The 27,087-nt window shown below is 44.8% G+C and overlaps 1 protein-coding gene across 4 annotated transcripts in view; it reads left to right on the top strand.

Moving 5' to 3' along the window:
- Positions 1-27,087, top strand: part of Calx (sodium/calcium exchanger 3) — a 345,062-nt gene that overhangs the window by 101,780 nt on the left and 216,195 nt on the right. For all 4 annotated transcript variants that reach the window (XM_077665296.1, XM_077665297.1, XM_077665295.1 and 1 more), the window contains exon 2: positions 25,692-25,743. The gene's annotated coding sequence lies outside the window, so the exon portion shown is untranslated. The remainder of the gene's footprint in view (positions 1-25,691; positions 25,744-27,087) is intronic.

Here is a 27,087-nt window from a genome sequence, read left to right as displayed (position 1 = left end):
TTTATTTGTAAGCGTCAGTTTTTACGGATAAATATGCATAAGTTATGAGCCTATAGCAGTACTCAGCTTGATTACGAATATGATTTAAACATTCCGGAGACGAGCGCTTAGCGGTCGTGCCAATTGAAGATTACACTCTCTTCCACAGAAAAAAAAAATATAGGACAATTAGTCGTCTTTTGAATCAACTTGCCTTTCTTGCTTTGTAGCTTTATAAAGCGCGTTTTAAATAAGCCGTACGGATGGAGATAAAGCTAATTCGTCGAATCCTTCCTGATTGAGAATAAATATGGAGGCCGAGCTTCGACCAGAATGTATACACTTATCTCGCCGGCATTGTTCGTCTATTCACACAGTGCCGAGTTTAAAAAAATACAGAGGACGACAAAGCAATCTCCATCGCGACGGCGTTCTTGGGGCGTATTAAAAATTCTCGAGCCATTGTGTTGAGGGAGCCCGTTTGGCCATCAATTTCTTCGGTGCCGAAATCTTCGCCTCCACATTTCTGCGAAGCTGGGGAATATAGTGGCTCGAAGGGCAGATCTATTAAAGTTTAATCTCGGAGATCTACGCTAGCGCTTGGAAAAGTTTTTATTGGCGAGATTGAAACCGCGAGGGGAAAATCTGCAAATAGAAGCGGGAAATAATGCGAGCGAACAAAAACTAGAGAAGATGAGGCTTTGTGCGGAGCTAATCTATTATTTCTGGGTGGCTAGTTTTGCTTATCGGTATATATCTTCTTCCACAGTAAGTGCAGGCTTTGCGGGAGTTTTGGAGTGATGGAGCACGCCTTGCTACCCCTTTCTCGAGACTGAGAAAAAGAAATTCTGAGGCGAGCTTAGTTGTGTGACGCACAAATGCAATCACAGCTTTTGTGCGAATGTCGTTTTTGAACCCGCATTCTTTATTTAAGGTTTTTAAGAGCCTTCGTACGTAGGCATGATCATTGATTCGTTGTAATTTTTTATTGTTTACAGCTCAGCATATAGTAATATTGTGTAGGTTTGGAGACTGGTCAATGAAAATGCGAATTACACCAAGAAACAGCAAGTGAGCGGTGTAGAATAACGAGAATACGTGAATTGAGAACATTTTATCGATTACTGGAAAGAAAAAAAAATGGACGTTCGTAGATTATGCAGCATGCAGTTGACAGCTTGTTCTACGTTAGTGTCCCAGATGGGAAACCAACCGAAGAAAGACATAATTCGGAGAATGACCGAGGTTCAGATTGGATGACAACCTTAATAAATTTGCGGAAATAACGCGTCAGGTGCCGGTTTAGAAGAGGTTCACCTCAAGGTTGCCGGGAGGCACTTTCAAGGTTCAGTGGATTCAGTTCAGAAATAGAAGAATGAAAACAAAAAATGCTATGATGAAAATATAGTGGTGAGACACAAACACTTGTCGAAGCGTGAGGTAGCCTAGAAACCGTCCAAGCTGCCCCAGGCTTACCCAGGCTAATGCGCAGTAAATGAAAACTTGGAATAAATGTTGCGAGCTTGAACCGTTTAGTCACTAGTGGTATGTTCATTGATGACATGCAAGCAAAAAATCAAGCAGGTGCGTCAGCACAGTATGATTCTTGCTAAGAAAAAAAAGTGCAAAAAATAATTTCTTAACGTCAAAATGCAAATAAAGAGCGATGAGACACACTGAAGCTAATGTAGTATTTGAACAGAGCGTAATTAAAAACCACTTCCCCACTTGCCTGCGTAGTATCACTCCCGTTAAATTTTCGCGCTATTTTTCCGCTGGGACACCTTTTGCAAAAAGTGACCGCGCAGCCGCCATTACGCATCTCTGGCAGATGGCAGCATCAATTTGCTTTGATAATTTGTGTTGCACAATGCAGTTTCTGTTGTACTCTGCGGAATAGACAAGCTTCCGCTGAAAAAAAAAGCGAAAACTATTCTAATTCTTAAAGTCTGCAACGTACGTGATATCCCATATATATTGCATGGTTAATGTGCACGATGGTAGCATGTGTCCCGCATACGGCGCCAGGCTTCGCGCTCTGTTTCGCTGTTTAAAGCACGCTGCGGCAAAAAGCCTCCCCACATGGCGAATACGTTGCTACGGCTTTCAGAGGCAGCGCTTAAAGGGGCTCTGAAAGGGGCTTTCAACAAAGTTGCGGTATTCCTAGGATGTTAAAGACACCGCTTCACGAATATCCTCCAGCAGGAATATTTTTAACGCGCTTTGTAGCAGCTAAGTTATCTCCTGTTAACAATGTGAATTTCAGCGCCTTCGCGCCTTTCTCTCTCCTCTCGCGTCTTTTTGCACGCTCCAAGGTCAGCGCTCCGCCGCCAGCTGCCAACGTACCCGGGAATTACATCGAATGGGGAGGGGGAGTAGGAGAGGGGGGGGGGGCAACTTCCTGACACGCCGCAGCGGCTGACTAGCCATGGTCATGGTAGCTGCGTAACGCCTAAAAGAATGTGACGAACAACCGTCGCTGAACAGAATTACGCAGCAGATTGCGCCACTGGACGGCGGAAGCATGAGAAAGTTTCAATAAAGGTGTGGTTTGATTTATGGGGTTTAACGTCCCAAAGCGACTCACGCTATGAGATACGTTTAGGGAAGAGCTCCGGAAATTTCGACCACCTGGTGTTCTTTAAGGGGCACTGACATCGCACTGTACACAGGCGTCTAGAATTTCGCCTCCATCGAAATTCAGCCGCTGCTGACGGATCGATCCGCGTCTTTCAGGCCAGCAGCCGAGCGCCATAACCACTGAGCCACCGCGGCGGCGTCGCTATGAAAGATCCGGCAACTTTCGCGCGCGATTGTGGAAGTATTATTTGACTCAGGTGTTCATGACGACACAATGCAGTGATTGAGCGAGTTTATGTTCTCTCCTCAGAGGGCGTTTCAGAGCCCCTGTAATGCTCTGAGCGCTTGTGACTGTGAAGCCTTTCAAGATAAACCCTCGCTATGTCTCGGAGGTTCTCGCTTATTCTCGGCAAAAATCACCCGGTGCAAGTGCACGATTCTTGCATGAAGCAGGCGCAGACACAGCGCTATGCTAATTCCACAAGTTGTTTGCAGTTGAGCGGTAGCTATGAAGCGCGAGCCCTCTGTTCTCACGGATTGGAGAGCCAACCTGATAGCTCCAGAAGACTTGACCTCCTTCTCGTAGTTTCCACTCCGCTGTGAACAACTTATGAGCTGTAGTACAGAGTCGACGGGGGGGATGGATTTGTGACGTGAAGGGATGCCCTATCGGGATAGCTAGCATAATGCTCCGTGCTGAATGTGTTCTTTCTCTATGATGCTGTTCCTGGAGTGGAAGCTGTGAAGGGCTGGTTGTGCGGAGATATTGTCGCTTACCTGAGTAAGCTTGTCCCGCTGTTGCCATCATTCCTTCACGACTCTTGTCCGTCGCTTGTGCTAACTTGAAGTGGGAGCCAAAAATATGAACAAAATAAAAGCGATTGCTAATTAACGAAACTCTGACGACTCGCCGGAAAAGTGGACGTCCCACGGAACGTGTCTCTTCAACTCCAACAAGCGTGAAAACGTGGTTCCCAAAACGGCCATCGTTTAATTTATATACCGTTATCGGTGCTGTCAGTGGTAAGTTCATTCCACCCGAGCACTTCGTACGAAGCAGCAAAACTAAAGAAATGCGAACTACCAAATGCGCCGTTTCACTCGGTGGGGGGGTCTCTTGCCTCGGCTAATTGAAAATTCGCGCGCACGTGTCCGATGAAACAATACGTACGCAGGATAAGCATTCATTGTGCGCCGCCAGACAGGTGCACAATAGGAAACAGTTTTCATTAAACATTTTTCTTCATTAATTTATTCGAGGTCCGCTATTCAGTTTCGTTGCACACGTACGGTGGAACAAAATCCGCTCGGCCTTTGCCCTCCTGTCACCTTTGATAGCGCTGGACGCCGGACGGCAATTTAGCGAACACAAAGGACGGCACTCAATTTCGACGTCGAGAATATACTGTTGCCGCGAACGTATAAGCCGCCGCCCCGGAGAGGCATTAAAAATTTGCGAGCGATTGTTTACGGACGGAGGTTGAACGAGGAACCCGATATTTTCACTCCTTGCACGCACCTCGAAGGATGTGAGGGGTGAACTGCGCACCGCATCATATATTTATGCGCCGCGCCTGTTGGTTTGTCGTGCTTAAGCACTATAACCACTCGATTTGCTGACGTTTAGTCGCGCTTTGATTGTTTTTTTTTTTGGTTGTTTGGCGAATGGGTATCTTAAGCCAAAGTCAAAGGGCTGTAGTTCCTTGAGATTATGTGTTAAAAAGAACATTTCTCTTTTGCTGATTACTCCCTTGCGAGTATTACCACGGTCGCGTTAAGAATGAGTTGTAGCATGCTGCGACAGGCATATAGACGATGACATGCGCCATCATGCTCTGCTGATGCAATCCGATTGGTGTACCCACCCCCTTGTTGGTATGTGCCATTTCACAGGGCGCTCTTTTCGGCAGAACATTTTCAGCTGTGTAGTACATCAGAACACAGCTACGACTTGCTAATTAGCAGGCTAGTTAAGTAATTTTGAATAGTTGACTTTCTAACTATTGCTTCTAGGCATCTTAATTACTGAGAGGCGTGTAGCCTACCGTAACTCATGTCTATATCAGTTTTTAGAAGCTGGTTTGCAACCCAGTCGCCTGGTATCAATACCAGCAGAAATCTTTCACGTCACCTCAAACTTGGTGACATTTAATAATGTTCGGTGATGCTATTGTGCCGAAACAACTTTCTTCACTACCGTCCCCGTGCCGAAAAATTTTGTTTCCGTCTTTGAAGTTGTGAGAAAAACTTTCCGGGATGTGAGTTGGCAAGCAAGAAAATTTCTACTCTCTCAGGGAAATCAGTTCACTGTGAAGCCTAGAAACATGTCAAGGTACATGCACGCCTTATCCACCTGAAAAAGTATACTAGCTCACTCGGTAGGGCAGTACAAACTTCGTTTTCTTTCCTATCTTTTTTTTTTTACGGCGAGAGCAGTTATTGGGTGCGCCTCTGAACCTTCGCTGAGGCAGAATACATAACACTGGAGAGGCGTTTTGGCTATTGGCACTGGCGTGTTCAAATAAGCTTAAGTTGAAATCTTAGCTTTCGGACTTTAAAATGAGAATTTTATGTAGATATATAATTTTATAGAAAAATGAATGTTTAGAAATGAAAATAAAAATTTTTCACATTTTAAAATTTTCGTTGAAGCATTTCTTTTTCTTTTAAGAGGGTGTTTTCGATCCGTCCCGAAACAAACACAGTGGAGGGACTGGAGCATATTCCTCGGGCTAACCGGTTATGTGGGCTGAGCAGGCAGTGCAAATGAGTCTGTGAACGAGAGTGCTTCGCTGAAAAAAAAAAGAGACTGCGATTAAGCTTGCTGGCAGAATTTTGCAAGCTGTCAACTGCGACCGATGGCTGCTCTCGCAGTAGGTTTAAACTAAGCAGTTACCTAGTGTAGGCAGTTTCTTTTTTTTCTAACCTTTTTTTCCCCCGTAACTTGCCTAGCAAGCTCTGCTTTGAAATGCGTGATGAAGCAATCAGGTGATGCGCAGCTAATCCAGTCAGTAAATTACCGCTTCAGGGTGTGCTAGTCTCTGTGGAGTGACTGACGAAGGGATTTCGATGAATAAGAGGAGGAGGAGGAAGAGGAAAGGCAGGGAGGTTAACCTGAAGAATAACCATCTCGCTACCCACAGGGGGAAAGGGCTGAGAGGATAAAAAGATGAAGGACAAAAGTGTGTAGCAGGAAATTGAAGTCACTATGCAAAGTCAGCAAGCGTTCGGCAAAGTCACAGTCTATCGTGCAGGGAGTTTTCAAGGAATCCTAATTAAGCTAGCTGTATTACTGTTCTCATTCTAATCTTAATATTTTTATTCCATTATATTATTCTGCACGAATAGGGTTTCGGTACAGAAGGCAGCTACGCTCTGCGGAAATTTGAATTGAGCTGTTTCGAAAAAAATTAATGTGCACGGTTGTTTTTTTTTTTTTTTGCTCTCTTAATCCTGGCGAAGCAAAAGCGTAATGAAAAAATAGAAAGGAAAACACGATTTAATTCCACTGAATTCATCTCGAAGCACCTCATTACGGACTCTTCTGAATGAAGAAAGTGTGCACAGAAGTGACCTTCTTCTGAATATGTCTATTCAGGGCAAAGAGCAGTAGATGGAAGGAAAAGGGAGAAACAGAAGAAATATCGAAATGGGGGGGGGGGGGGGGTGCTAGCGTGAATCGAAATTGTTCCTTTTTCTCAAATTTGAGTACAGTCTTAGCTGTCATCTTAGTTGAAAAGAACGAGTAGTGGCTCGACCGTAACTTGCGAATTCCTAATGTCTGGAAGTGTCTGGATTATTCGCCAGACTGGAGTGACAATTTTTTGTCATCAGTGTACAAGACGATTAGGACCAGTCGCTTTTGGCGGCGAGGCGCAGTTTTCAGAGATTCATAATTAGGCTAGCTTTATTACTATTGTTATTCTATTCTTGTTATCTTTGTTCTATTTTCTATTCTAAGCAGTTCTAGAACGCCGATGGTCTAAATCTAGGAGTGGCTTGCCACGGAAAGGAAAGGCAAGAATTCTGTGAAGCAGAGAGGGCGACAGCAGATTAATATGAAGATAACTACAATAGCAGTACGATAAGTACATAGCGGGCAGGCTCAGAGAACGGCGTCGCTCGCTGAAAGAATTCCCCATCACATTTTTTACAGCACTTATGAACATCGTCCAATTTTCCGTGACGTAGCGCCGAGCTCCACAGCGTGAAGCCGCTGTTGAAAATATACAGGCCACCAAATTTGCTTAAGGGCCGTTCTTCGCTGCTGGTTCCAGTTCTGGAGGATTCAGAACTTTTCAGAGGTGATGCGTGTTATGGTTTTTATTTCTCCAAGTTCTTGTAGTTTAGCACGATACTATTACAGAACTCTGCGGAGCCTGGAATTAAGCCAGTCGGAAGTAGTGAGGGAGAGGGAGGGGGGGGAGGGGGTGTATTTTTCGTTAGGAGATGTGAAATAAACTTCGCTTCCTACGGATCTCGCTCTATCGATCTCTTTGTCACGATCGCCGGCCTTCTTTTTCTTTTCTGTCTTGATACATGTACTCTTGTTTCGGACGAGAAAGGTTATCCGAATATGTCGTGACTTCGCTACCCCGCGCTATACGTTGGGTAATGCGGAACACTCTGAAGCGGCAATAAAAGGCCCGCAGCGCTGGCGTTATGCAGTCGCTTCTCAAACGAAGCGCGGCGTCTTTCGGCCTGCGTACTGCATGGATGCCCACCCGTACAGTGTTTGGAATTTGAAATTCAAAGCGTGCCAGCTCTCTCCGCACCGTGAGAGTCCACGCCACCCTTGCAAAAAAAAAAAAAAACGGGCTGGTGCGTAAGGGAAAACAGTAAAAGTAAAATTCAGGCAATGGTAAAACAAAGCCCAGAAGGTTGCGCCTGAAAACAAAAAATGCAGTAAAACCAGTGAGACGGCTTAGAAGAGAGCATATATACAATGCGTAAAAAAGAATAAATAATTCAGCGCCTTTGAAATTCATCAGCGTTGTACAGGCCGAACACCGGCACGGTCACAGAAATTGGCTTTGCTGTAAAAGTAGCTCTGGCAGCCTTTCCACATGGGGAAGCAAATGAGAGCAGTGTGTAGAAGTAGTTATTTAAAACAAAATACAGGCGTTACCGAACTGTTGCGAAATTGGTATCAATACTCCGTTTTTCCTTCGTGTTCGTTGGTTGCAGAAATCGCAAAACCTTTGACGGAGTAGCATGAAGGTAAAGTAGGATGAATTCCAGGCCTTTCGCAGTCATTGAAGTGTACAGCGAACAAGCGATATAGATCTAACGCGGCGGCTGTCCTATATATACTATTGGTAGACCGTCGTACTATCGGGGCGGCGGTAGCTTCCGGTAGATATTGCCGAAAATATATCGGTGGAATTGAACGAACGACACAGTATTAAATGACCGTGCGCGAAACAAACACAAATGACCGAAAGCGCACTAAACGTGTGCTTTAGGTTTGATGCGCTTGGCTGAATGTGGGCTTCTTGTCACAATGCAGAATTTCTGAGAAAGCCGATAGTGACCTTCTTGCAGCGCTTTTAATATCCGAGGTTTTTTTCTCAGAACTTCAAAAAGAATCTCTGTAAAAAGACTATAAAGTGCAAAAAGCACCAAATTAAAGAGCGTCGAAAGTGTGCGACTGGAAAGGCAGAAATGGAAGTGGAGACAGTTGCGAAATGAGGTATAATCTTTTCATCAAAATTTTCACTAGAAAACTTAAACGTGAGTACCTTAAACCTTATAAGAGGCTCTCAGGAAATTAAAGATTTTTCTTTTTTCCGGTAAAAGCCATTTTGGTATAGGCGAGCTGAAAAACCTTACTCCATGCTAAGCCATCTCGCCTGTGAAAAAAATGTAATAGAAAAAAAGATTGAAATACATTGACACGGCGGCATAAATCTTCCCTACAAATTTGACGCAAGTATTGGCGGAAGTGTGGCGTATGTGCACAGTTCAGGTTTGGACGTGCGCAGATTGTCCTACCTGAAAATAATATTCACTGTATACAACTTTTGGGTGTCACTCCGTGCCTCCATTTACGCTTAGTCTCCGTTGCCCACATGCAGTCTTTATCAAAGGTTCTCGAGATTTTCGGTTCGGAATGATTTCAGTAGGAGCCGAACAAAGTCTCCACAATTCTGAGGACCGGCAGGCATCTTAAGAAGATAGGTACGTGCACGATTAGATACTTATTCGTCATTCCCTCAACTAAGACGGTCGAGTATAGCTGCGCAGAATAAAATTCGCAGCAGCTGTGAGGGAAAGACACTGCTTGAAACCAGGGAACAGTGAAGTCCTCATTCAACCCGTACGCAGTCCCTCCATTTTTTCAGCATGCCGGAACGCTCTGTACAAAACTGCACACCAGTGCTGTGTACACCCTTTTGAGGCGTTTGCGAGAGCCTCTTTTGTCCAGTCTACAAATAGTTTGGTTTATGGGAGTTTAACGTCCCGAAGCAACTCAGGCTATGACAGACGCCGTTGTGAAGGACTCCGGAAATTTCGACCACCTGGGGTTCTTTAGCGTGCACTGACTTCGATCGCACAGTACACGGGCCTCTAGAATTTCGCCTCCATCGAAATTAGACCGCAGCGGAAATCTATAAATATTATTTAGATGACCACACCTCAGCACTCATGTGTGATGGTATTGTGCTGAGAACTGTACATCTTGTTGTAGCTGTCCACCTTCATCTACAGTAAATCAGAAATGTGACAATCTTTTCAATACCCATGTAGTGCCAAGGCAGCATATCGTTCTGCACAAAGAAACGGTAATGTTCTGAAAAGGCGTCACTAAATTGCCGAAAATTTCTTCTTGCGGATGTCCCTGCTTTCGACGTGTACAAGTGACCGCACGGGGAGGAAAAGATAAAAGCCTCGTAAATTACGCTGGGCTTTAATGTGGCCCTGTCGCAGAGTGTAATAGGACGTAAATGAAGTTGCCCTCGAAGGTAAAAGTTATGGGTCTGGGTATTTTGTTGATAAAAGGGTGTGGTCGGCAAAAACAAGGACATGCCAAATTGCGCGTCTCTATATAGGTTTTCCAAGATAAGCTAATACGCGAAAGGCTTTTCCTGAAATTTGAAAACAGAGAAAGGAGAGTGACGTGCTGCACGAACGACCTTAATGGGTAGACGTTTCAGGGCCTTAAAATGGGGCAAAACCCATTTCAAAAACTTTCAGCTTCGTAAGCGATACGGAGAAGGTCACTGTGATACCAGGGCGGAGGTCGGTTGTATGTGTGTGTTTTTTGCTGATGCCCTTAGGGTAGACAAGGTCATGAACTTACAGGGCTCCTAATTATCGGGCGTGACTTATCAAGGCGTTGCATTAATTTTGCTGATGAACACGTTATAAACCCAGCACAATACCGGGATCAAAAGGCACCACCGTATCTAATACGACTCGTACCACTTTTTATATTAAGACTTGATTCACATTATTTGAGACACCCCAGCGCACACATTCGCTTTTTTAGTGGTTTTTCAATAACATTTTCTCACTCCAAAGCTTTAAGTTTTTATTAAGTAATGGAATTGCAATATTTGACCTTAGAAACCAAAACTAATTTTTTTATGCTCTCCTTACGACTGGGCATCTACTTAATTTTTTACACCACTGTTATAATGTGTTGATTCTCGCGTAACAGAAATGCATCGCTCGTTCCGCCACTTATCACATTGCGGTCCAGTCATCGAAACATCCCATTTCTCGATTTTGCTATAACCTAACGAAGCATCCTTATGACACACAAGCTTTGCGTCCGATGAAGAGGGGGTTATAGTCGGATACTGCTCGAGAACAAGTGAAAAATGCGCCTCGGAGGAGGAACTCCAGCCAGTGGCGTCGACCGATTATAATAACATTATGTTTAATACACAGGTAATCCCCTGCCCGGCTAGGTTAATTTGTGGTTAATTCCCAGGAGGTTAAGCACGGGTAGCCACCATTTCATCGAAATCGGTCGGCGCCATTGGCTGGAGTGCCTAATTTGAGGAGTATTTGCCGCTTCCTTCTCGAGTTTTATCAGAATATAGGGAAGATGCAGCGCTGGTACCGCCAACAGCCGCCTTATTTTTTCTGCGATAAAATCTAGAGAATAAATGAAACCATGATGAAAGCCTATCTCCGCAGGTGATGACTCCATTTAAAAGAGATGTCTTCCCCGGAAAGAGAAAATCTAGAGTTCCATTTTAATGTAAGATCTTGTAACTCTACCGCTTAGTGAATTAATTTGGAAACCATTTACCGAGAACCCACTTTACATGTGTCGTTTCGTCTCCAAAGCCGCAGGACCCGCGAGCATCATATAGAAACCGTGTAAAGCTGCATGCACTTCAGGAGTCTTCTACTCGAGACTCAAAATTTCATCACAACAAAAAAGAAAAAAACCCCGAAAAACTCCAGAAGCCACAGCGAACTTTCGTATTGGCGTCGTATCTCTTTCTTTGAAATTAAATGCCCTCAGGCCGTTCTAGCGATGAAAGCGGCGTGATGAAAGGTAAACTGCGAGCTCTGGAATTTCTTGGAATCCTGAGGGCCCTTCGCTTTGATCTGGAAAACGGCTGGAGTTTGTAGGAGATTAAACGCCATCGCGGAGACGATGAAAGCGGACTATTTTTTCGGTGCTATAAATAAAAAGAACTGTGAGGACTTCACTTTTAACTTGGACAGCTTCTCAAGTCCGCCTCGCGAAGTGCCACTATAGCGCGTTTTGAAAGCTGCTGTTTATTCTATCAGCCTAAACTTTACAATAAGTCAGGAGCTTCACGCGACGTTTTTAGCAGGTGTAGAAATTGTTGCTATCTTTTGACTTTGACGACTAAGAGCATCTGCACATGCTCTTACGTAATGTAGCAAAGATTACAAGTTTAGAGTGGTCAACGACTGAAAGGCAGACCATGGAGTGGCGGGACTTCAAGAGGGATGATGAGATGGTCACTAGAAAGTAGCTTTAAAACAGGATAATCTTCAGCACTCAAGCTGTATTTTCAAGCGCTTTCGAAAGATTTAGGCTCGAACATAGCCATCAGTTCCTGTTTCTATTTTCTTCTGCTGCCACCTAGCGCACAACTCTAAAAGCATTATGTGAGGGTGCCGGTGGAACTCCCTTTGTTTCGCAAGTTCTCCACTAGGGCTTGCTTTATGCGCGACCCGCTTTGAAGGGGATTAATTTTTTGCTCGTCTCAACTTCGTAAAATCCTGTTTTCTTCGCGGAAAATTGCACAGGTTTGTAGGCACCTGTTTCGGCCAATGCTATAAAAATGTTGAATGGATCCACAGAAAGGACCGGTGTGGCGCTGCATAGTTGAACCTTACTTCTTCACCTACGTTTAGGACCTAGCAAGATAAAGCCACTACCTCTTATCTCAGCCTATCTTTCATGTTTTAGTGTCTGAAACGACGCTATAAAATACATGTGTGAAACGACAGACAAAGAAATTAATTTACGAATTAAGAAGAGCATTTGGGAAACTTTCTGGCTTCATTAAGATGTCGTTAGAGGCACAGCCGCTGTCAAATATACGCCTGCCAGCCGGTTTGGGCAGAGCCTGTGAAGTGCGGGTTGTTTCGATTACTTCAAGGTTCTAGACCTCCCGGCAGTGAAGGTCGGCAGCTCGCTACACGCCTCTAGAATTGAGGATTGCCACGAGTGCGCCGGTAGCTCTCTGCACCGGGCAGCAGAAAACGTAGCGGCCACATTTGACGTCAGATGTTCGGCCCAAAGGGTTTCGTTCTGGGCTCATGCTGTGTGACTCTTCACTTAAGCGTCGCTTGCGTCCCGTTTCTCCCCATGATCAAAAACTCTCGTTCCCAGAGCACCGAAAGTTTCAATTTTTACGGTTGCTACAAGAGCCGCACTACACGTTTTAGAAGCGAAACCTTTTGGCTCCTTACTTTTGACAAAGGATTCACACCTGTCCGCAAGAGTTTTCGGAACGCCGAACTAAAATAACCTGAATTTCCTAGCATCGTACACTATAAACGGAAAGGAGTAAATACGGTGTAATCTGTCCGCTAGCACAATCCCTTTTATAAAAGGAAAGCGCTAGAGGAGAGATTACTCTAGTTTTATTCCCATATTGGCGTATTCGTGCTTAGAATGTAGTACAGCAGCCATGCATGAGGGGGGGGGGGGGGGAGGTTGTACGGGTCAAGCAGGAAGCTCCAATTCACACCCTTCAGTTCTTGACTGCACGTTTGGCCTGGAAAGGAATTATGCTTTGTTGTAGCTTTCATGCTCCGAAAACTTTTGTGGCCACCTTTATACGTGTTCGTTCGAAGGAAAACGAAATCATTTTCTTGCGCGGCTCCGAGAGAGGAGAAAGGAGAGTGAAAACGCTCCTGTGCATTATTTGCTTGTGCGTTAGAAATGCTTCGATCGTGAATTTTCAAACAGCTCCGTCGAGTGAGGTATGCAGCTTTGATAGTTGTATTTATTTTTATTCTTTCATTAAAGTCCCTGACCGCAGCGGTGGCGAAGTGGTTGAGCATCCGCCTCGCATGCAGGAGGTGCGGGGCTCGATCCCCAGTGCCAGCGGGTACCCACCGGTGATACAATGGGTACAAGCTTTTCCCTGGTCTGGCGCTTATTTACGGTGAAATGCTTGGGAAATGGGTCTTTGCCCCCGCCTTGTGTAGACCAAAATACCTTGTGCCATGGCGATCTTTGGCCATAGCTGCCCTTGCGCCATAAAAGTCCATCATCATCATCATCATTAAAGCCCCTGTTTTTGACCAGTTGGCTTCGTTTTTAGCCCGGGCAGAAATGCGGGCTGACTTATTCGCTTACGCAGCGAAATAAAAAACAATACGTGTCACGGTCCAAACGAGTGCCCGCATACTGCCACCCCTTTCGTTCCCCGGTGTTCTCTGTTTCAGCTCTAATCTTTTAATCCAGTAACGACCAAGCGGCGCTAATACCGACGGCTGTGGCCGGCGTCGCAGAAAAGAATGCCGGCGAACGTTAATCCGTGTCCGACGTACCGAATTTCATACGGCCCGCTTAACCCGCCCGGCTTTGTGAAGCCGACAATTTTGCGAATGTGTCGGGTTAGCAGGCCGTGTCACGGTCGTTTTGGGCGCTTTCAGAAGGAGGGAAGTAAAGCTCAGGTCGGCAATTTTTCTAGCAACAGACAGGCTTAAGTTAAAAAGGCTGAAGCTTGATAGCTTACCTTTAGGTTTGTGTCGCTGGAAAAAACGTGCAGAGCTTTCCGCTACGCTTTCGACACTTTGAATTGCACCACACTGCGAACATGTATTGCTCTATAAGGGAGTAAAAAAGAAGTAAATGGTTCTCTAGCGTGTTGCCTAATAGGGCGGGATATGGCCCCGAAGCCCCAGGGTAGATTTCGCTTAGTAAATATGCGGAATGATATAGTAGTCAAAACGAGGGCATTATTCCCACCTCAAATTATGTAACGTGATGCAGTTAGCAAGTGAAGGACGCTTTTAACCACGGCACCGGAGGTCTTGAGGTTAGCAACGAGAGGAGAGTGAAACCTCAGTTAAAATGTTGGTAACTTCAGGAGCTTTCCATGTTTGCAGGAGGAAATTTGCTTCCGCGGCCAGCCATAATAATTTCGTACTGTTAGTGATGTAAATCTACTCCGGGGCTTGGGCTCCATATCCTGCCGCTATTTGAGAATGCGCTAGACGACCTGTGACTCCCATGTTACTCCATGATAGGGTAAGTGGTGCTAAGAGTGCTGGGTTTAAGGGGGCATTTTGTACAAATTTAAGTTGATGGCAGCAAATTGGTTGCCGCATAACCCCTTCTAAATAAAAAGAGGTTCCTTTGTCTGAAAAGGCAGCTTTTAATAGCTAGAAAAGGAAATATTCTGAACTAGAGGAATCACCGTCAGGGGTCTTTTTCAAGGGCAAGCTGCTATGACGTCAATGCTACTGCGCAATCCACTTCCAGTTACCCATCACAGAATACATGATGGCCGCAACGTCAGCATCGAACTCTAGTATGAGAAAAATGGAGAGAAAAATATACTTTCAGCTCAAATTTTTTCTAGGACAAAAATTTCGTTTGCTGTTGAACGAACACGAAAATATCCGTCAAAAACTAAACGGTTGAATTTGATAAAACAAAAATGGTATGTTTCAGTGTGACGTTGTGAGGAATTCTTTTGATTCGCTTCCATTTTGCCGGTGACATCGATGTTATCAAACTGCTGGATCCTTAGGATACGTTGATAAACCCAAGGCTGGTTTCCTTTTTGTTTGAATCAGCTATTTGGTTCAGAAGAACATATTCGCAGGGCATGTGTCAAGAAAATCCAGTGCTCAGTAGCCAACCAAAACACCTCTCTGACCATCCTTGTTTCCTTTTGTGCTTCCCTCCCCCTTTCTGTCTCTCCCAACGATGCTAAGAGCAGCCAGGTGCTTCAAGACTCATGACCTGGGGCTGTACGAAGTAGTAAAAGAAGTTTAGATAGTTGCACGGAAGTTGCAGAGTTGTTCGTTTAGAAAAAAAAAAAATCATGGTCGCCTCTAAGACTTCCCAGTGAGCCTCCGTGGTCGACACTTCTCCTACCAGCACCGTTGTGCCCAGAGCCTGCCATAACGTAGACGCCTCGCAAGCCTCGCTCGTAGTACTAACCGTAGTCGGAGCCAAGCTGCTCGACTATAAGGCGGCCGTGCCTAAACAACCACATTACCGATCGTAAACTGTCGCGCCTGTGCATGGGTGCGAACGGGTTCCAGCGGATGCGCATAAACATTGTCCACTATCCCTTTTTTTCTCTTGTATGTTTTTGCACCATATACAGTTGCGACGACCACGCTCTGTTTTTACGACCACAGCTCCTAATTGTGCGGGACCCTGCCGTAATTTTCGCTGACGTGCCGTCGCCCTTGGCGGCCGTGTTGGACCCGAGGTATATAAGCTTTAAAAGCCCGCACTTTGTGCCCCGCTGTCCCCAGCCTGTGACGATAAATTTGAGAGAACCAAACTAAACCGAAATAAATAAAAACATAAAGAAAATGCTCCCCCCGACAAAAGAAAAAGAAACTTGGAAAATAAGTCTCGAAGGTCACAAACGAGCTTGTTTGCTGGGCGAGATTTACGCCCGTCATTCGCAGCGTCCCGTTAGCCTTAATCCCCTCGCCGCGCGTCCGAGCTCTGCCATATCTGACGGTTTCGGCTCCGGCCCTGGCTGCGGCTCTAACGGAAACGTTGCGCTCAACGCGTTTTCATAGTTGCCTTGGTATGCGAGCTACGATGTGGGCGGGCTGTTTGGAACTCGGTGTAAGGGGGGGGGGGGGGGGGGGGGGTAGAGGGCGGGAGGAAGTTGCAGAAATGGGCTTGAGGGGGTCATCACATAGGTCTCACTGGCGCTTCGCCCCCCCCCCCCTCCTCCCCCCCCCCCCCCGTTTCCCCTCCTTTTCCCTACACTTTCCGTCCGTGGTGCTACTGTGCCGACGTCCAAACAAACACTGCCATGCGTGGCACCCCAGGAGGACGAGTGCAGAGTCGTCTATTCAATGACCGCTTCCCTTTCCCGTTGCGCCAACCGTCTTCGTTCAGCGCTAGGGGCTTTTATGAGGTTTTTTTTCTCGTCTTCTTTATTTCTGTGAAACTTTTCACAAAATCGAGAAAACCAGGGGAACTAGGTCAGCTGTGGGCGAAAACGCTGAACGCGTACACACATGGCTGAAGTTGAAGCGTTTCTGAGCCCGGGCTCAAAGCTGGCTGGCATTGGACTTCAAAATTTTATGCATTGTGTCCTTTTTTTTTGTTCTTTCCGCCGAATTGCGTTCTGGCTGCCTTTTCTGCTTTTCTGTTCTGTCTCCCCCAGTTTATGCCTGTTCGTGGTTTTGTTTGAATTCCCTGATGACCCCGTTCCGTGAGCTTCCGCTAAAGCCCGCATTAAGGCAGGGACAAACGCAACATTGGAGCATTTCACTGAGGGAAGGGTCAGCGTTTTCTTTCTTTTTTTGCCTGTTAGCTTGCCAGCTGTCGCTATTTCTCTTTCATTTTCAGCCGGGCACTTGGTGATGCTTTCGCGTTCTCTCGGATAGCTTCCGCTCCACTTAATACGCAGCATGCAAAGAAGAGAATCCCTGCTCTACACCCGCTTGAATAGTGCCGTTAGTGGTTTGGGTAACCGGGGTCGCAGTTTTTGGTTTTACAACAGTAACAGAGTAAGGACTGGTTCCGGTTTAAGCAGCGTCATTATCTTTGTCGCTGTCACCACTGGCGTCATAAATTGCCGAGACAGAGAACCCTCTCTCACCTGCACCCACCCGCGGAGGTTTTCCTGGCAGAGGGGTTCGGCTGAGGCGCTAGAAGTCGCTGGTTAGTACCCGACCGCTGCAGTCGCATTTCGATAATGGAGGAATAAGAAATAAGAATTTTACACGCGTTTAGAGAAACTATTATCGCCCTCTTCGATGGCGTCCAATGGGGCCAATATCATTGCCTTCTCGTGTAATAAATGAGATAAATAATGAATCAGTGGATAAAAAGAGTAAATAAAAATTAATTAAATTAAAACGCTTAAATTTCAATTATTAGATCTTTATTTTTTATTACCTAAACAACCAATCTGAATAAGCACTCCGTTAGTTGGAAAAGAAATGGCTTACCTGTGGTTGAAATAAATAGCTTAATTGTGTAGCACTTATTTTTCTGCGTAATTAATTTTGAAACGTGGCCTTTGAAGATATAGAGGTGGCGCTGGAAGCGTCACGTGGCCCTTGTGGGGGTTCAGGTGGGCGCCTTTGACGGGAGTAGCGTTCTAATGAGGCGCTGGCTTGTTAGCGTGATGCAGTCGTCACTGCCACCTGTCCAACACGACGGCCTCGAAATAACCACCCTTCCCTGCCAACCTCCTCTGATTATAGTTGTGTTGATTTCTTTCGTTAAAAACGGTTGTGCCGGCAGGAGTTCAAAGTCTTAGTAAGGTTGGAGTGTGAAGCACAAATTCTTGTAGGCAGCACGTTTAAGCTAGGCAGAATTTTGCAATACTGGGATGACTTTTGCGAATATATTAATACATAGCAGGAACGAATGAACCTACGTCCAAGCGCCTGTAGATGTCCAAATCGGAGGCGATAATGTTAGGAACACGAGCTCTTGTGTCGAATGTCGAGGACATGGACTGAGTTGGCGTAATTTGCCTTATTCTACACCTGTCACGTTTAAGCTTGCTCTAGATTTGTATCTTTGAAAAAGCTTGGCAAAGACTCAGGAGGCTAGCGTAAAGGACGCGTACACAGAGATAAATTTGTATACGTCTCATATTTGTGCGTAGTTCTCATCTCTCTATTCCGCCCCATTAAGTCGCATTTTTTTTGGATAAACGAAGCAATGCTTACTTCTCCATCAAATGCATACCTCGCCGATGCTGTTTTTTTAAACATTACGCGCTATGATGATCATCGCTATCACTTTGTACTATCCATTTCAAGGCCCAATGCCCACTTCACAGGGGCATCTATTAAAAAATAGAAAAGGAAATGATGTGCGGACACAGACGAATAACGCGGCGCTGCACAAAGCAGCGAGGCACTACAAGTGGAGAAGAGCTAACGAAGAAAGAATAAAAAATAAAGCAAAGCCCACAGCTCTCAAAAGAATACAGGAAGGAAAGGAAATAAAGAAAAAGCCGAGGCACAGTCGAATGCAAAGAAGACGCAATGACCCGTGGAGCCAAGCGGGAAAGCCGCAGTGGCTGCGGGAATGGCGATGGAGGGTGGTCGAGAGAGAGACAATGAAGAGGCGAAGGAGGGATATGCAGCACGGGCCATTCATGCAGGGGGCACGCGCGCGCTTGTTTGTGCGTATGTATTATTACACACGCGCACAGACGCACACTCTGTAGTGTTGGCACCAAGTCGGGCGACTTTCACGGGTGAGGCCAGTGCGGCGGCACGGGTGGCCAGCGGCGATCGATGTGCCGGGGTGCCGAAGGTGCGGGAGAGTGCAGTGAAGGGGAAGGGACGGGGCCAGCGGCGTGGCACCGCACACGCTTGAGGAAGCTGCAGCTGGCCGCTGATGACGACGAGGATGCTGGCGGCAGTGGCCGCGGAAGTCCCGGCACGCCGAGGGGAAAGAAAGGGAAAAGAAGAAGTCGAGAAGGCGGCGGGGAGAAAGGGGAGAGCGGAGAAGGAAATAGAGAGAATAGATAGGGAAGAAGACATGGAATGAATATGAATGAATGAAGAAAGGAAAGGGAAAGAAGAACATTTAGGGAAGAAAAAGGAAAGAAGGGGAAAGAAAGGTGGCAAGAAGTCAAGATGAACGTACGAAATAAGGGCATGACAAAAATGGGAGTACTTAAGAACGAACAAAGAATAGGAAGTCACGCGACATAGAAAAGGCGAAAAAATATCAAAAAGGATCAAATAAAGTAGGAACCATGTGAGAGCTAAAGACGAGAAGCGAGCGAGAAGTCTCGGGCCCTAAAAGACGATAACTGCATGATAAAAAAAAGGAACGGGGTCAGCCTCCGTTCTTCCGGGTCACCGGTGTTTGTCGTGGCTTCCCCAGTTGGGCCAAAAAATAACAGAATGGAAAAAGACAACAAGGGTTAGCTTGACAGGAACGTTGGTAAGCCGAGTTAAGGAGTGCTTGCAAAATGTTTCTCGTCAAAACACTGTCGTTAAGTAAAGCGTTGTTTTGCAGAGCTTACGGCAGTCGGTGGTCGAGTAATGATCCGGAATGTCTAGACGGGGATGGCCACAAAGGCGGCGGCTCATTGTGCGGCAGGGAGATGGCGATGATGGTTGCTATGGTGGTCCTGATTGCGACAGTTGGTACAAACATCGAAAGGAGAGACAGTATAAACAAAGCCATTAGGGAAAAGGACATGGAAGTGAAAAAGAGACATAAAGAGAAAAGGACGGTTATTAGGAGTCCAGTGTAGAGAGGGAGGGGAAAATGAAAGGAAGGAGTGTGGCATCTTCCACGTCAAGGAAAGCCTCTTCGCAAAAAGTTTAGCTGGAGGATTGTGCGTGCGGTGGCCTGTTTCACTTGATGAGTATTACAGAAAAAATTAAAGGCAGTAACTTCACTGCGGATATTTGAAGTGCTCAGTCGTGTAAAAGTGTGATCTTATGAGGCGAAAAGTGATTGAAGAACACAGCACAGTGGCAGGGTAAGAGAAATTTGTTGGAAAGGTTGGCTTTTTAATTTAGCGTGCAAACTATGCACTTTACAGAGGAACAGCGCGGACACGTAGCAATCAAGGTTGACGACACAAGAGCAATTGTACCCGCAATGTCCCTTTCCGCATGTTAAATCAACTATGATGATGATGGATTTTTAAGGCGCAAGGGCATCGTGGACAAGGAGCGCCATGGCACAATGCATTTTTCGTTTGCTCAAGGGGAGGTAAAACACCCATTTCTCAAGCATTTCACCCCAACTAAGCCGAGCACCAAACCAGGAGAAGCTTGTACCCATTGTGTCATCGGTGGGAACCTGGCGGCACTGGGGATCAAACCCCGCACCTCCCGCATGCGAGGCGGATGCTCAGACCCCTAGGCCACCGCCGCGGCTGTTAAACGAACTAGGCAGTAGAAGTACCTTTGCAAACTACCGCATATTTTTTTTCTGACTCGCAGGAACTTGAAGTACAGTAGGATACAACTTAAAAAAAAAAGCAGTTAACTCTGGCCCACGATTCGCGGTGTCCTGTATTACTCCGCTACCAAATGACAACAATAAACGAAATCAGCTTTTTAATGTTTGAATTTAGTGCATAACAATGTATCAAAAATTGTAGACATTATATTTTTTTCTATTGATTAGCGTCTTGTTTAGGTAACAAGAAAGGTTTTACAGTGGACAATTTTTTTTTGTCGTGGAAGAATTCTGTGCGGCGATCCTGAATGTGAGTGGAGCTTCACTGTAGACTTAAGTTGTATCGGACTATCGAAGAAAACAGCAGCGATGTTAAATTTTGCACAAAGTGGGGCACTGTGTCACAGGTTCGTGATAACCACTACTTTTCAAATACCGCAAATTTAAATTCGACAGCGTAAGCTAAGCGCGGTCCATGTGGTGGCCTTTTCTTTCTTGCTTTCCTTGGGTACCTAGTCAGGATATATTGAAATTTATGTGTATTCTTCACTTCTTTTGAGTTCAAATGGCAATTTATGCAAAGCGTATGAGAGCGAATTCAGTACAGCCGGCCTTTCACGGCGTTCACAAACAGTAGTTGCTTTAGTGATGCAGCTTTCAAAACAGCGCTACTTTAACTGCGTAAGCCTAACGGTGTTGTAGACTTTGCTCTTGCGTATTTTGGTTCGTTTTTCAGGTACATGAGCTTGTAACACGTGTGCCCAGCGAACAGCGAATGGCAGTCTTTTCTTTCGATCGCATACTCAGGGCATTCATTCAAAGTGTGTGCGTGAGGTAAACATTCCCCAATGCCTCCAAGTTCGACGCCAGCCTATTTTTACGAGCACTTCTGCCGATCGACAGAAATAACTACTTGGCAAACTGCCAACACTGTGCGACGTTCACGTGTGTGCCGCGAAAGTTTCGTCTCTCTACAAGCGGCCTTTTTTATACTCGTATTTTTTTAATCCTTGCACGGTGCCCATTAGACACAGAAGTGTATTTGCAGGCAGTATGGGCATATTGCATGCAGGTATACAATATGCGAACAGAACGTAGCCCGATAAAAAAAAAAAACTGCTAACGATCAATGCGATTCCTTTGGTGGTGCATGCGTTAACATTAGTGTTCCCCCAAGATGGAGCAGCCGCTGCTGCTCACGGGCTCAGGCGCTGCGAGCGGGTAGCGTAATCCTGTCTTTCAGTCGCCATATGACACGCCGTTGCTCTCTCCCACCCCATCGACTCTGATTGGCGGCCGCGATGTCCTTTTGCCAACAGTCGTCTCACATCTCTTCTTCATCTTCCCTCTCTATTTTCTCTCTCTTCACGTTCTCCTGCCAAGCGAGGCTTCAGACGCCAACGCCGGACACATTGCGGTAATGGGCGTTCTAATGCTAACGTATTATTACAGCAGCCCTGGCGTCGGATAGTTCACATTGAGGCTTAGGTTCAGAGTAAGACTGTCATAGAAGCAACCAGCCATATATAGCTACCTGCACTTTGTGGCATACGCGATGAAATCATTGTTTTCTTTATGTTGAAGCTTTGCTTAAGATGTTCCTAGGTTTGCGTTGATTTCTTTTTTTTTTGCATTTCTCGAAAAACGACACGATACGGAAATACAAAATCTGAACAAACGTCTTGAAGTCGTAGAATCGGTTGGATCTGAGGTTGAGGTGGGTCGATTGAAAAGGCAAATAAATGACCTTGAACAGTATGGACGACGCCAGAATCTTGAGATCCATGGTCTGAAACACACTGAGAACGAAAACGTGTTAGCTGTTGTGAACCACCTTGCATTGTCTTTGAGCCTTGAACCGGTCACTGAGAGTGAAATTGAAGGTGTGCACAGACTTCCTCACAGGAAAAATGAGGACAAAACGCCTCCTGTGCTGATCCGCTTTGTCAGCCGGAAAACAAAAGATCAATGGCTAGCAAAAGTAAAAGATCTGAAAGCTAAGCAATCTGACATACGCCTTTTTGACAACCTGACAGCCTTCAACAGGCGACTCTTGTGGCTGGCACGTTCAAAGGCAAAGCAGTGTGGCTACCAGTATACCTGGCAGAGAAGTGGCAAAATATTTGTCAGGAACAGAACCGGAGAGAATGCAATCTGCATTGCTTGCGAAGACGACTTGGTAAACATTCGGTAGCCTTAGGTTTTCATGCGCGCTGATCTTCTGTGGGAAAAAAGAAACCTATCATGACCTATTTTGATATTGATTCTTTCAATAAGTACATGCTGAATTCTGGAAAGTCTCTCAACAATTCTCTCAGTTTTTTTCATTTAAACGCACGAAGTCTGCAAAACAAAATAGATGAAATGGTTGTGTTGCTGTCAACTTTGAGGTTAAAGTGGGATGTATTAGTATTTTCTGAAACCTGGTTTAGCAATGATAATGATGCTCCTAACATTGATAATTATAAATGCGTATCTTTGGCTCGACAACAGAAAAGAGGAGGGGGCTTATCAATTTATTTGAGGAATGAAATCGGCTATCACTGTTTACCTGAATGCTGTGAAATGAATGAAGATGTAGAAGCTTGGTCTTTGTGCTGCGGAAAAATTGTTGTTATAGGTATATACAGACCGCCTTCAGGTTAGGTATCTGCGTTTTGTAACTTTGTTGAAAAAACCTTGGAATATGTCTCTCTTAATAATTATGAAGTGGTTTTTCTTGGTGATATAAATGTTGATATTCTGGGTCAAACGTCCGTTACGAGAAATCTGCTAGATTTGTACAACAGTTATGGATTTGTGAACTTAATTTCCTCACCAACACGAGTTACTGATAACTCTGAAACGCTTATTGATGTGTGCTTTACGAATATTTGCACTAGTGATGTCCCGGCTGGCGTTTTGACATTAAGCATTAGTGACCATATGCCTATATTCTGTATAGTTCCGAGTCAACCAAAACAACACAGGAGTAAACCGGAAACTTCTACATTTAGAAGAATTGATGAAAACAGCTTATCAGAGTTTCGACGTCTTTGTGCTAGCACAGATTGGAGTAATATTTTAAGACAGGAGGATGCATGCCAATCGTACACAAACTTTATATCTACTATTCAAGAACACTATAATACTGCATTTCCGCAAGCAACGCACAGAACTCATAGAAAATCAAGAAAGCCGTGGATTTCAAAACAACTATATGACCGCATACAGGAAAAGAACAGACTTTTTTCTCGTTTTGTGAGAACAAAAGACACTGACATTCTCCGTCAATTCAAAACGTTCCGCAATAAGTTAGGCGCTGACATTAAAAAAGCAAGAAGTGATTATTACGCGAGAAAGTTCTCCATGTCTGATGGCTCGAAGGCAACATGGAATACACTTAACGATCTTCTAGGTAAAAACAGAACCAACGCACCCGTCTCACTCCACATTCATGGTGCGAACTATGATGGCGCTGACCTAGCGAATGAATTTAATGGGCATTTCTTATCTGTTTTTCCACGAAAATCAACTGATGGTCCACATCAAGATGCCTCAGTCTACATAACCAGTAAACAAAGTAATTCCATGTTTTTGTTACCATGCACTGACTCAGAAATAATTACCATTATTCACTCCTTACGCAGTAATAGTGCTCCAGGTGTAGATGGCATAGCTCCAGTCCCGATCAAGAAAGTAGCAGATGTCATTGCGATACCATTAGCACATATAGTCAACCTAATGTTCACGACAGGCACATTTCCACATCAGTTGAAAATAGCTCGTGTCACTGCCATTCATAAAGGGGGTGACATTAATGATTTAAATAATTATCGGCTGATCTCCATTCTTTCAGTTTTCTCTAAGATTGCGGAACTTGCAATCAACACACGTCTTTCTCAATATCTCCACAAAAACCATGTCATCTCCAAGCAACAGTACGGATTTCAAAAAAACAAAACAACTGAGGCCGCCTTACTGGAAATCAAAGAAAAGCTAATTGGAAACATAGAAAATAAACTGCTAACAGTTGGCATATTTCTTGATATGAGGAAAGCGTTTGACTCGGTTAACCATAAGATATTGCTTGAAAAAATGCAGTGTTTTGAATACGAGGCGTTCCTTTAACCTTATTTGCTAGCTACCTTGACAACCGATCTCAAACAACTATCATAAACGGTATTTCATCTGGGATTGGTCAGGTTGTGTCTGGTGTGCCACAGGGCTCCGTTCTAGGACCAACGTTGTTCTTATTATATATTAATGATATCGTCAACCTTCGTCCAGCAGACAACATTATAATCCATGCAGACGATACTAACGTATTTTTTTCAGGGCAAGAAAGTAATATTTTGCAAGCAGCCTCCAATAGTTGGTTATCCCAATTGTCTGTTTGGTTAAAATCAAATAGGTTAGAACTTAATGTCAGGAAAACAAAGTACACACTGTTTAGAGCCAAAAATAAGGAAGTTCCGAACAACTTCCAAATTCACTTCGAACAAGCTCCTACAACTCGTGTCAGCTCTACAATGTTCCTTGGAGTCATTTTTGAAGAACACTTACTCTGGACAGATCATGTAAACTGCGTTTGCACTAAAATGGCTCGCTCTGTTGGTATCCTAAATAAATTTCGCACAATACTGTCTCGAAAATTCAAACTACAAATTTATTTCTCACTAGTCTTTTCGCATGTACAATATTGTTTGTTGATCTGGGGAACGACTACCTCAACCAATCTTGTGAAAGTACTTACTTTACAAAAAAGAGCTGTACATAATTTAAATTACAGTGAGAGCACGGGTCCTTCCTTCCTCAACCATAGACTGCTAACCATCACGGCCGCTTACCACAAGAAGCTTGCTGTTTATATCAGAAACCTTATGAAAGGAAACTGGCAGACTTTCGAGAGCACATATTTAATTGCCCAAACAGCTTACAGTCTAAGGCACCCTCAATACCATGCATCAAAATCCCGTACAAACTATGGGTTCCAAAAACTAACTCACATAATTCCTCATACATTAAACACCTATCCATACTTAACAGAATTGTCAGTACAAAATATGTCCGAGGTCAGATTTAGGAAATCTGTTCATGAATATTTTTGTTATAGCTAGTTGTGGTGTGTTTTTACCTAATCAGTTTTTGTCTTTGTTATGTTTTGCTCTTAGTTTTGTTGTGCTTAGCTCTGTGCATGACTGATTTCTGTTTCGTTGTCAATATATCCGCTGCTTTTCTAGTTTCTGTTACTTATGGAAATTTTGTACCATTGCCAAGTGCCACTTTGTTTTGTTTTTGTTTTTTACATGGGGAGGGCAGGCCTCTGTCAGGCGCTACTAGGCGCCTTTAGCTTGCTCTCCCTTGTTTGCAGTCTCTGTACTGGCCAAACAAAACCAATAAATGAAATGAAATGAAATGAATTGCTGCTTGCAGACCGAAGACTCCAGCCTGAAAAAAGAAAGCCTGCCTTTTCTTACTCGAACATTGAGTGCATAGAGTGGTCTGCCGGCTAAAGTTCTTGCCCCGAGGTAGACATGCCAACCATGGCACTCACAACCGAATTTGCCGTTAACCGTATTTTTTTCTATTGTTTCAGGGCGGGAAACACTACCAGGCCGGCGGAGCAGTCCCGGAACGGGCCACATCAGGTACTTATTCTGAGTTTGCACATTGAAAATATAGAACAAGAGGAGACTCAAGCACGTTCGTGGGGCTATTCTAACCAGTCGTGTAGATGCTGAATGAATTATTACTCTTGTTAAAACAGAAGAGCGCGACATAAGTTGTAAGAAAGAGACAATCAACGCGATCCCTATCTTGTTGCTTTCGGGTTTATGTTCTCGTGTTGGGCCGCGCTACTTTTTTACTTTTACCAACAGCATTGGATCGACTAGCCCGTCAGTATGCCTCGCTAAACAACACTGCTGCTCGACCCAATGTGTACGAGCGCAAGCGATTATTATTTCGTGTTTGGTTTATGTTAAATTCACATCAGCTTATAATTTTTAAAATAAAAGAATAATACTCAGTAGCATCCACTCAAGCACCGCCGTACGGCTACACAGGAAACGCGTACAGCTTTCACAGAAACTTCGTAGTTGAAGAAAAATTCGCCCGGTTCTGGGGATTGAAACCGGGACCTTTCGCTATCCAGAGATGTCGCTGACCAAAACTGACCAGCTGACCAGAACTGCTAGCCGATGATAAGGCAAGACTAAAATTTGTCAACAAATCGAAACAGGAAGAGCATTAGCTTAATGTTGAGGGGAATCCCCAAAGGTGAGGTAGATTTTCAAAGCGAAATAACTGTAGCCGTACTGCTGCGATTTGGTGGGTACTAGTGAGAAATCACTCACTTATTACAAATGTACTCCACCTTGGTAGATTCCCCTCGTATTCTTCTTCAAACATTGCTCTTATTGAAGACTTAGAATTATTCGTATGCTCATACACCTTGTTTTTTGCGAAGTCTGCAGAATGGTCAATATTGGCCAGCACATGACAAGTAGAATAAAAAGAGACATACAGATAGCAGAATCCCGAGAGTGAGTGAGAGAAGGCAATTCCGCTGGTCTTACTTGGTGCCGAGCGTTATTCCCTGGAGTTTTATGCTCAAAATTCCTGCCCGTGGCAACCGGCTCTTCTTTTCAGAATACTTTATATCCTAAGACTATTAGTGATCAAAAGCTAACGTGGCTTTTCCCCGTCATTGGGTAAAATTATTGGCACCGTGTGCGATGCACAGATGAATATCGGCAGGCGAAACAGGTCTTGCGCTTGGATGGACGCGCATAACGTGGAAGGCGCTCGGACTTCACAAGCGAAGTTCGATCGGAAGCCCTGCCAGTCAGCGGCTCTGGTGGAACCGACAGCAACTGAGTCTGCAATCATGATTCCTGCGCGTCATATTGACATGACTGGAACGTGAGACCCTTTGCGGTAGATTGAATTGCTGCGGTTTTACCGTGCATTTGCTTTACGGTGGGCCTTAC

The sequence above is a fragment of the Amblyomma americanum genome, chromosome 5 (assembly GCF_052857255.1).
Source record: "Amblyomma americanum isolate KBUSLIRL-KWMA chromosome 5, ASM5285725v1, whole genome shotgun sequence".
Taxonomy (NCBI): Eukaryota; Metazoa; Arthropoda; class Arachnida; order Ixodida; family Ixodidae; genus Amblyomma; species Amblyomma americanum.
This window is presented reverse-complemented; position numbering and strand designations above follow the sequence as displayed.